General features: G+C 39.6%; 1 long non-coding RNA gene across 16 annotated transcripts in view; it reads left to right on the forward strand.

Moving 5' to 3' along the window:
• Positions 1–8,782, forward strand: part of LOC138147403 (uncharacterized) — a 185,472-nt gene that overhangs the window by 14,738 nt on the left and 161,952 nt on the right. For 12 of the 16 annotated variants that reach the window (XR_011164807.1, XR_011164797.1, XR_011164796.1 and 9 more), the window contains 3 exons: positions 3,255–3,360; positions 7,562–7,661; positions 8,361–8,497. This is a non-coding gene — a long non-coding RNA (uncharacterized lncRNA). Of the gene's footprint in view, positions 1–3,254; positions 3,361–6,960; positions 7,025–7,544; positions 7,662–8,360; positions 8,498–8,632; positions 8,767–8,782 lie in introns of those variants that run through there. The other 4 variants (XR_011164798.1, XR_011164802.1, XR_011164803.1 and 1 more) reach the window with 3 other exon arrangements.

The raw sequence follows: 8,782 nt of genomic DNA on the forward strand, positions 1-8,782 counted from the left end.
AATACACAGGATGAATATAGAGCATGAACTAGGCATACTGGGAAGAGATAAAGTTTAGATAAGACATGGTCTCTGCCCTCATAGAAGCTTACAGTCTACTGGAGGAAAAGACACAAACTCAGATAACCTAAATATACAACATTATATATCATTTCATTAACAAATTACAATACACAGTGGGGCGGTGTGAAGGTCCCAGAAATAAATTCTGCCTGCTGAGAACTCATTTTTATGTAACAATAATAAATATATAAAAATAGCAAGCATTTCTGTTGCACTATGTACCAGGCACTGTGCTGAGTGCTTTATAATTATTATCTCATTTGATCCATACAATAATCCTGGCAAGTAGAGATTTTTATTATCCCTATCTTACAGATGAAGAAACTGAGGCAAACAGTGACTTGCCTAGGTTCACACAGCAAGTAAGTATCTGAAGCCAAATTTGAACTCAGGTCTTCCTGTCTCAAGGCCCAGAAAAGCACATTATGGTGGCAAAGTGTTATTTAAACATCTAATTTGTTTTATATAATGGCCTTGTGAAATAGGTACTTGAGGCATCATTGCCTCCATTTTAATAGATGAAGAAAGTGAGTCTCAGATACATGAAGTGATATGCCTATGGTAAAAGTAAATGGTAGGGGGTAGCTAGGTGGTATAGGTCCTGGAGTCAGGAGGACCTGAGTTCAAATCCAGCCTCAGATACTTAACACTTACTAGCCATGTGACCTTGGGCAAGTCACTTAACCCCAATTGTCCTGCCTTCCCCCCTGCAAAAAGCAAAAAAAAAAAAAAAAGTAAATGGTAGTTTTAAGACCCAGGCCTATGCCTTCTGATTCTACATATAATTTTTTTTTTCTACTGTACCTGGTTACATCAACTTCACAATTTTACCTACAGCAGGTCCTGGCATGACATTTTAAATCCTTATCTGTGCCAAATTTGACATTTGTACTATAGATTGCCAACCCCTGGTCTACATTACAATGGACCTTTCAGTCATGTATTAATAAGCTATTCTTCCATTAGTTGCTTTGGCTCCCTGTTTTCCTGAAGTCCAGTTGGAAGTCAGGGAAGAACCAAGATTGCTTTGAATTTAGTTGTAAGGTGCTTTGTTCTATTTCTAGAGTCTTTCTTGTGATTTTTTTTTTCAAATTGGAAAGCAAATTGTACTTGGGAAATTACATTTGGTTAGAATTATTCGAGTCCTGCCAGTAGCAACAGGACTTTGCTTTAAGTAAGTCTCTGCCAACTTATCTCAACCTTGACCTGCCATTTTCTTGGCTGTTCTAACTCAGGGCCCTCCCACAGTGACATCAATGCCTTTTTTCAGTCATTGCCATATGGCTTGGTAGGAAAAGAAAACCCCACACCAAACTCTTCAAGTATGGAACTCCTATAGACTAGTATTGCCCACCTGAGCCAAATATGCCTGCCATGTTTTGTTTTGCTTTCCCCCCACCCCCAGCTCTAGGCACATCTGAAAAACAGAAAATGAGGGAATTTGTTCAATATTTTTGTTGGTAAAAGAAATTAAAATCAAGTTAATAAGAAAAAAGGGTGGAGGATGGAATTCTGTTCTCTTTTTTTCTAGCCTCCTAAGATGTTGGAGGGGAAAAAAGCCATAAAACCCTATTTATACAGATCATTTTCAGATTCATGCTTACATTATGGCCAAAAAGAGGAGGGGGAGGGAATGTCATGACTGGCTCAGGATTAAAAAGACCATGCCTGGAAAAAGAACACTTTGTCCCAGAGCCACAACTGGGCAAGGTCTTGAAAAAGCAATCTTAAACCATAGAATCCAGGCCCAGGACTTGAACAAGAGAAGAACTACAAGGAGAAACAGCCCAGCAGATGGATGCTTATTAAACTTATAAAAGCAACAGGGGAAAATCGGCATTGAAGTCTGCATATGATTTGCTAGTAATCACTGGTTGGTTTCTAAATCCTTCTCTGCCTCCCCAGAGATTTCCCTGTATGGCACTTCTTGATAGGAATGCTACAGTAAATCACAGCCTGATGGGGAATATAACAGAACTTCAGTTTGCACCAGAGTTCATGACACTTAAGACTGATCCCTTAGTGCTCCATCTCCACTTTCAAGCTTTATACAAAAAAAGGTTTTAGTTGTTGTTGGTGTGTGTGTGTGTGTGTGTGTGTGTGTGTGTGTGTGTGTGAGAGAGAGAGAGAGAGAGAGAGAGAGAGAGAGAGAGAGAGAGAGAGAGATTGATTTGTTAACCAAAGGACCAGGAAGGAGAGACAAATAGGTGAAGACCATCCTGGCATCTCAATTTGTAGTAAGTACAGTATGCTTCCAAAATAAAGAATGAATTGGGGGCAGTTAGATGGCACAGTGAATAGAGCACTGGCCCTGGAGTCAGGAGGACCTGGGTTCAAATCCGATGTCAGACACTTAACACTTACTAGCCATGAGACCTTGGGCAAGTCATTTAATCCCAATTGCCCTCCAAAAAGCAAAAAAAAAAGGATGAATTAGTAACAGAGATGAGACTATGCTAGAAAATTATGATATTTCATTTTCATAAGCTGAATTCTGGAGTAAAGAAAGTTTAAGTCAAGTAGGAGAGAGGTTTATTAGATCGAGGTTTTATTTAATTCCCCCTATTTATAGAGCATTATGTAAGTACTGTGGAGGAACAGTAGAAATTGGGGGATGGGGATAAGTAAGGGAATTCCAGGCAAAAGAAATAATTAAAGTGATAAAAAAAAACTTACATTTTAGAGCCTATTAAGGCTTGCAAACTGTGTGAGCTATATTATATTAATAGTTAACATTTGTTAAAATATAAAAATATTAAAATTTATCTGTAAAAGTGTTTTTCAGATATACTCAGTTGTGCTCACAAGCTTGTAAGATAAGTGTTATTATTATCCCTGTTTGACAAATGAGAAAACTGAGGTTTAGAGGGATTCATTAATTTGCCATAGTCATATGACTAGTACATGTCTGAAGTGGGATCCTAACTCAGGCTTTTTGGACTCTTGGTCTAGCTTTTGGGCCTCTATACAATCCAGAAAGGAGTTCCATTCAGGCAAGGAGTTCAGTGATAACATAATCTATTATAAGAGCCACCTTAGTATAACAGAATGTAGCTCTGGAACTGGGTAAGACCCAAGTTTGAACCTTGCCTCTGACACTTATTCTTACCATTATACATGATAATCTCCAGATCATGGATTCATTGATTTAAAGCTGGAAAGGCCCTAAGGCCATCTAATCCATTTTACAGATGGAGAAACTGAGACTGTCAAGAAGCTAAGTGCCTTGCCCAAGGCCATACAAGCAATGACAGAGTTGGGATTCAAACCCAGGTTCCACTAGTTATGTAAATACAGGTAAGTCATGTAACTCCTTTAAACCAGTTTCCTCATTTGTAAAATGGTAATAATAACCATAATACCCATAGTATCTGGCTTATTGTGCTGTTATGAAGCTCAAACCAGGTAATGTGTGGAAAGTCCCAATGCCTTCTTTCATAGAGGGCAGAAATTGGACTTTCAGATCACTCCACTTTGTATCTGCTGCCCTGTCTGGTTTCAGCTCCATGGAACAAGATGCCCCCAGTGGCCCATTCCCATTCCTGATCTCCCTTCCCCCACATTCCTGTCTCCTTTTCTGTGATGTTTCTCCCATTAGAGTATAAACTCCTTGAAGGTAGAGATTGTCTTTTATTTTAAATTAATTGTATCCCCAGAATTTAGTACAGTGCCTATCACATAATAGGCACTTAATAGTGTTTACTGGATTGGATTGGAAAGTACTTTGCAAACCTTAAAATATTTATTTACTTAAAGTTGAATATAAATGTCACTGATGATGATGATTATGATGACTACTATTATAACTATAACTGTTTTAGGATACAAGAACTGGGATGGTAGAGGAAGACAGGATAAGAATGCGAGAGATTTAATGTTACAAATAAGGTTAATACCAACAAAACTCTCTTGATGAGTATAATAATGCTAGGCAGTATCATGCATGTATGTATACATGTTGAATTATAGGGCTCAAGATAGAGAAAAAGCAAGAAACAGGAGTGGCTTTCCCCACAAAACCTCACTACCGCCATCCTCAACCTACCCAACCCTGTCATTGTGGGCAGAGGGAAAGGTAGATGAAGAAGAGGAGTAGTGAGTAGGGGAAGAAGATAGAAATAAGGCTCCTTAGAAAAGTTTGTTGGTTCCCTCAAGTGAGGCAACAGTCAAAGGGAAAAGCCAACACATTATTTACCTCTCTATCCTCAAGCACTGATTGAATGAGCATTGATTTGGGAAGAATTGCAATTATTGGTCACAGCTATTGAGGTCAATTAAAAGCTATAACCACAGAGCACAGGCTCTAGAAGATGCCACTAAGTTGGAAGGATTTGGTTTAAAGACCAGCAATAGATTATCTTTGTCATTTGAGGACCAGACTAAGCCAATTGCAGAGAAACTCATCACTTGAAGTTTGGGCAACCTGCGATGATTTTTTTAAAAATCTCCATAGCAGCTTAGTAACAACAGCAACAGTAACAACATATAAGGACTGTGATCTGTTTTGGTGTAGAAAGTAACCACACAGATGAAATCACTGGATATTTTAAAGTGTGCAACATACCTTTTCATTATCATATGTAATTCCCGTTCAGACACTTGTAGGTCTAGGCAAAGTGACCATTTTGCTGTTCCACACATATGACACAGAGATTCCCAATGTCCATGTCTTTACACAGGCTGTTCCACATGCCAGAAATTTATTCCCTCCTCACATTCACATCTTAGAATCCCTAACTTCACTCAAAGCTCAGGCTCAAATATCAACTCCTCCATGAGAACTTTCTGTATTCTCTCAGCTACTAGAGCCTGCCTTCACTCCCCCAGTTAAACTGTCTTATCTTTGTACGTGTTATATATACTTACTCATATACACTCTATTTCTCTCAACAGAATGTAAGCTTCTTTTTTTTTTGATCAAATGCTTTATTAGCTTCTAGTTTACATCATTCATTTCCACAAGATTTTGAGTTACAAATTTTCTCCCTGTTTTTCCCCTACGTACCACCCCAAAATAGCAATACCACTGGATCCAGCCCCTCTGATTTTCCAGTAGGGCATGGTGGATCTCTATGCCCCAGTGCCTGTATATCTTATTTCCCAGTTACATGTAAAATAATATTAATAATAGTATATATATATTTTTAAACATTTGATTTTAAAATTTTGAATTCCAGATTCATTCCCTTCCTCCCTTGTCACCTACCCTTACTGGGAAGATAAGCAATTCAGTATAGGTTGTACATGTGTAGCTATGCAAAACATTTCCATAGTGGATATATTGTAAGACTGACTATATTTCCCTCCCTCCTATCCTACCTCCCACTTGTTCTATTCTCTACTTTGATCCTGTCCCTTTTCAAAAGTGGGTACTTCGAACTTCCCTCCCCCTAGACTGCCTTCCCTTCCATCATCCCCCCTCTCATTCCCTTCCCCTCTACTCTCCTGTAAGGTTAGATACTCTGTTTAGTGTGTATGCCATTCCCTCCCTGAGCCAAATTCAATGAGAATAAGGTTGACCCATTCCCTTTTGCCTTCTTGTTCTTCCCCTCCATTGTAACCATTTTCCCTTGACTCTTCTATATGAGATAGTTTACCCCATTCTGTCTCTCCCCATCTCCTCTCATTATATTCCTCTCTCACCTCTTAATTTCACCTTTTAAGTATAATCCCTTACTATTAAATTGGTCCTGTGCCCTCTATCTATGTATATCTGTATACATATATACACAAATTCACATAAGTATTTATATGCCCATATACCCTCCTATATAGATATGTCTACATGCTTCTCTTGTTCCTTGTATCTGAATGTCAAATTTTCTATTCAACTCTGGTTTTTTCATCAAAAATGCTTGAAAGTCCTCTATTCCACTGAATGACCATATTTCCCCCTGAAACGTGATACTCAGTTTTGCTGGGTGGGTGATTCTTGGTTTTAATCCTAGCTCCTTTGACCTCCAGAATATCATATTCCAAGCCCTTTGATCCCTCAGTGTAGAAGCTGCCAGATCCTGTGTTATCCTGATTGTGTTTCCACAAAATTCAAATTGTTTCTTCCTGGCTGCTTGTAATATTTTCTCCTTGATCTGGGAATTCCAGAACCTGGCTATAATATTCCTAGGAGTTTTCTTTTTGGGATCTTTTTCAGAAGGTGATCAGTGGATTCTTTCAACCTCTATTTTGCCCTCTGGTTCTAAAACAATAGGGCAGTTTTCCTTGAGAATTTCTTGAAGGATGATTTCTAGGTTCTTACTTTGGTCATGGCTTTCAGGTAGTCCAATAATTTTTAAATCTCTCTCCTGTATCTGTTTTCCAGGTCAGTGGTTTTCCCAATGAGATATTTCACATTGCCTTCTATTCTTTCATTTGTTTGGATCTGTTTAACAGCATCTTGATTTCTCATAGAGTCACTAGCTTCCCTTTGCTCCAATCTAATTCTGAAGGAATAATTCTCCTCAGTGAGCTTTTGAGATTCTTTTTCCATCTGGCAAATTTGGCTTTTTAAGGCATTCTTCTCCTCATTGCCTTTTTGAGCCTCTTTTGCCATCTGAGTTAGTCTATTTTTTAAGGTGTTATTTTCTTCAGTCAGGTTGTTGGCTCTCATTTCATAATTTTCTTGCATCATTCTCATTTCTCTTCCCAATTTCTCCTCTACTTCTCTTATTTGGTTTTCAAAATCCTTCTTAAGGTCCTCTATGGATTGCAACCAGCTTAGATTTTTCTTGGAAGCTTTTGGTGCAGGAGTTCTGACTGCGCTGTCTTCCTCCTGTTCCATGCTTTGATCCTTTTTGTCCCCAAAACAGGAATGTAAAGTTGGGTTGCTCTGCTTGCTTTGCTTCCCTCATTTGCTCATGTTGCCACTCATTTATTTGACTTTGTGTCTTTTTGCCACAGTAGGACTCTGCTACCAGACAGGGGAGCTTCGTCCCAGTTGCTGGGGTTTTCTCAGCTGCCAAAGGTATTAGTTGGGTGCCCTCTCTGAAACCTCCACACGCTCTGGCAAACTGGTCACACACCCCAGGACCTCTACCCTAAACTGCAAATCCAGATCCAAGCAGGTTAAAGAAAGAGCAGTTATCCCTCAGACTGGTTGCTTGGTCCCCCTACAATCTGCAGGCTGGGAGCCGAAGCTGCCACGTGGCAGCAGCTGCACAGACAGGGTGCCTCGACCACTTCTCCCTCCAGGGGATAAAGGCCAATCACACTCCCAAACTACTGGATCCCAAAGTCCACACTGCACTGACCTCTCACTTTGTCCTTAGCATCTATGTGTTGATAATTCTGGAAACTGCCACAGCTGCTGGTGATCTGAAGTCCCTCCAGCTGGTGGCTGGTCAGGCCCTCCCTTAGGCTAAAACCTCTGCCTCCCACAGGGCTGGGCTTGGCTCCCAGAGTGCTGCACTAGTTGCTTCCTGCAGGCCTGCTGGGCTGTCCTCAGCAGGAGGTTAGCTTCTCTGTGTCATTTTGGGGTTCTGTAGCTCCAAAATTTTTTCAGAGTCACCTTTTACATGGATTGAAGGAGGTGGAAGCCGGAGCCCCATGGAAGTCCTGTCTGCCATCTTGACTCTGCCCCCCAGAATGTAAGCTTCTTGAGGGTAAGAGTTGCTTCATATCTGTCTTTGTATCCCCAGTATCTGGCACATAACAAACACTTAATAAATGATTGTTGATGGGTTGATTGATTTTTGAGGGCCATGTTCAGTTAGAGTAAGGGTGAATGGTAAGTTACACATGGATGAAAGATGCTAAGTGTTATTGTGTAACCGGTATATTAGCAACTATGTTCTCTAAATCACTGTTTCAAATCAAGATTATTTTATGATGATGTTAGAAAATAATAGCTAATATTTATATAAAACGTAACAGCACATTTCAAGGTGTGAAAAAAAACATATAGAACATATTCAGGGTGTTCCAGAAGTCTCAGCACAGTTTTAAAAGCTATTTAAGCTTAAATTTACATCAAGATTATTAGTGGAGCTCCTGAATATTATGAATAATTCCATTTGAGCCTCACATTAGTCCTGTGAGATAGGAACTACAAGGGTTGTTGGTACTACAGGTGTAGAGACTGAGCATCAAGGAGATTGGCTACCATCACACAGCTATTATCAGAGACAAGAGTTAAATCTGAGACTTTGCTGACTCCAAGGCAAAAGCTTTTTTTCCAAAACAAAGAATCACAGGCTCAGAGAGTTGGAAAAGACCTCAGAGAACCCTTGTCCCACCTATACCTGAATAAGAATTTCTCCTACAACATACACAACAAGTAGTTGTCTAATTTTTACTCCTAGGTCTGCCCTCTGAGGCCAGAAAAACAATTGAATACCCTCTTAGATGACATAGCTCTTCAAATGTTTCAAGAGAGTAACCAGATCTTCTATTTCAAGGCTAATATCTCTAGTTCCATTAGCTGCTTGATCTTCAAATGGTATGTATGATCTTAGTTCCCTCCTCTAGATGCCCTGTAGTAATCAATACTGCTTCTAAAATGTTCTACGTAAAATTGGACACAATATTCAAGATGTGATCTCATGAGGAAACTATTCTTTCCCTTCTCTTGCAGCCTGAGATCTCACTGACTTTTTGTTTATGATACCACATTGTAAATTCATGTTGAGCTTATGAAGAAAGGAAGGAAGGAAGGAAGGAAGGAAGGAAGGAAGGAAGGAAGGAAGGAAGGAAGGAAGGAAGGAAGGAAGGAAGGAAGGAAGGA

This window comes from Petaurus breviceps, unplaced genomic scaffold (genome assembly GCF_028583685.1).
Source record: "Petaurus breviceps papuanus isolate PSGF00001 unplaced genomic scaffold, PetGlider_PUasm1.0 90792, whole genome shotgun sequence".
Classification (NCBI taxonomy): Eukaryota; Metazoa; Chordata; class Mammalia; order Diprotodontia; family Petauridae; genus Petaurus; species Petaurus breviceps.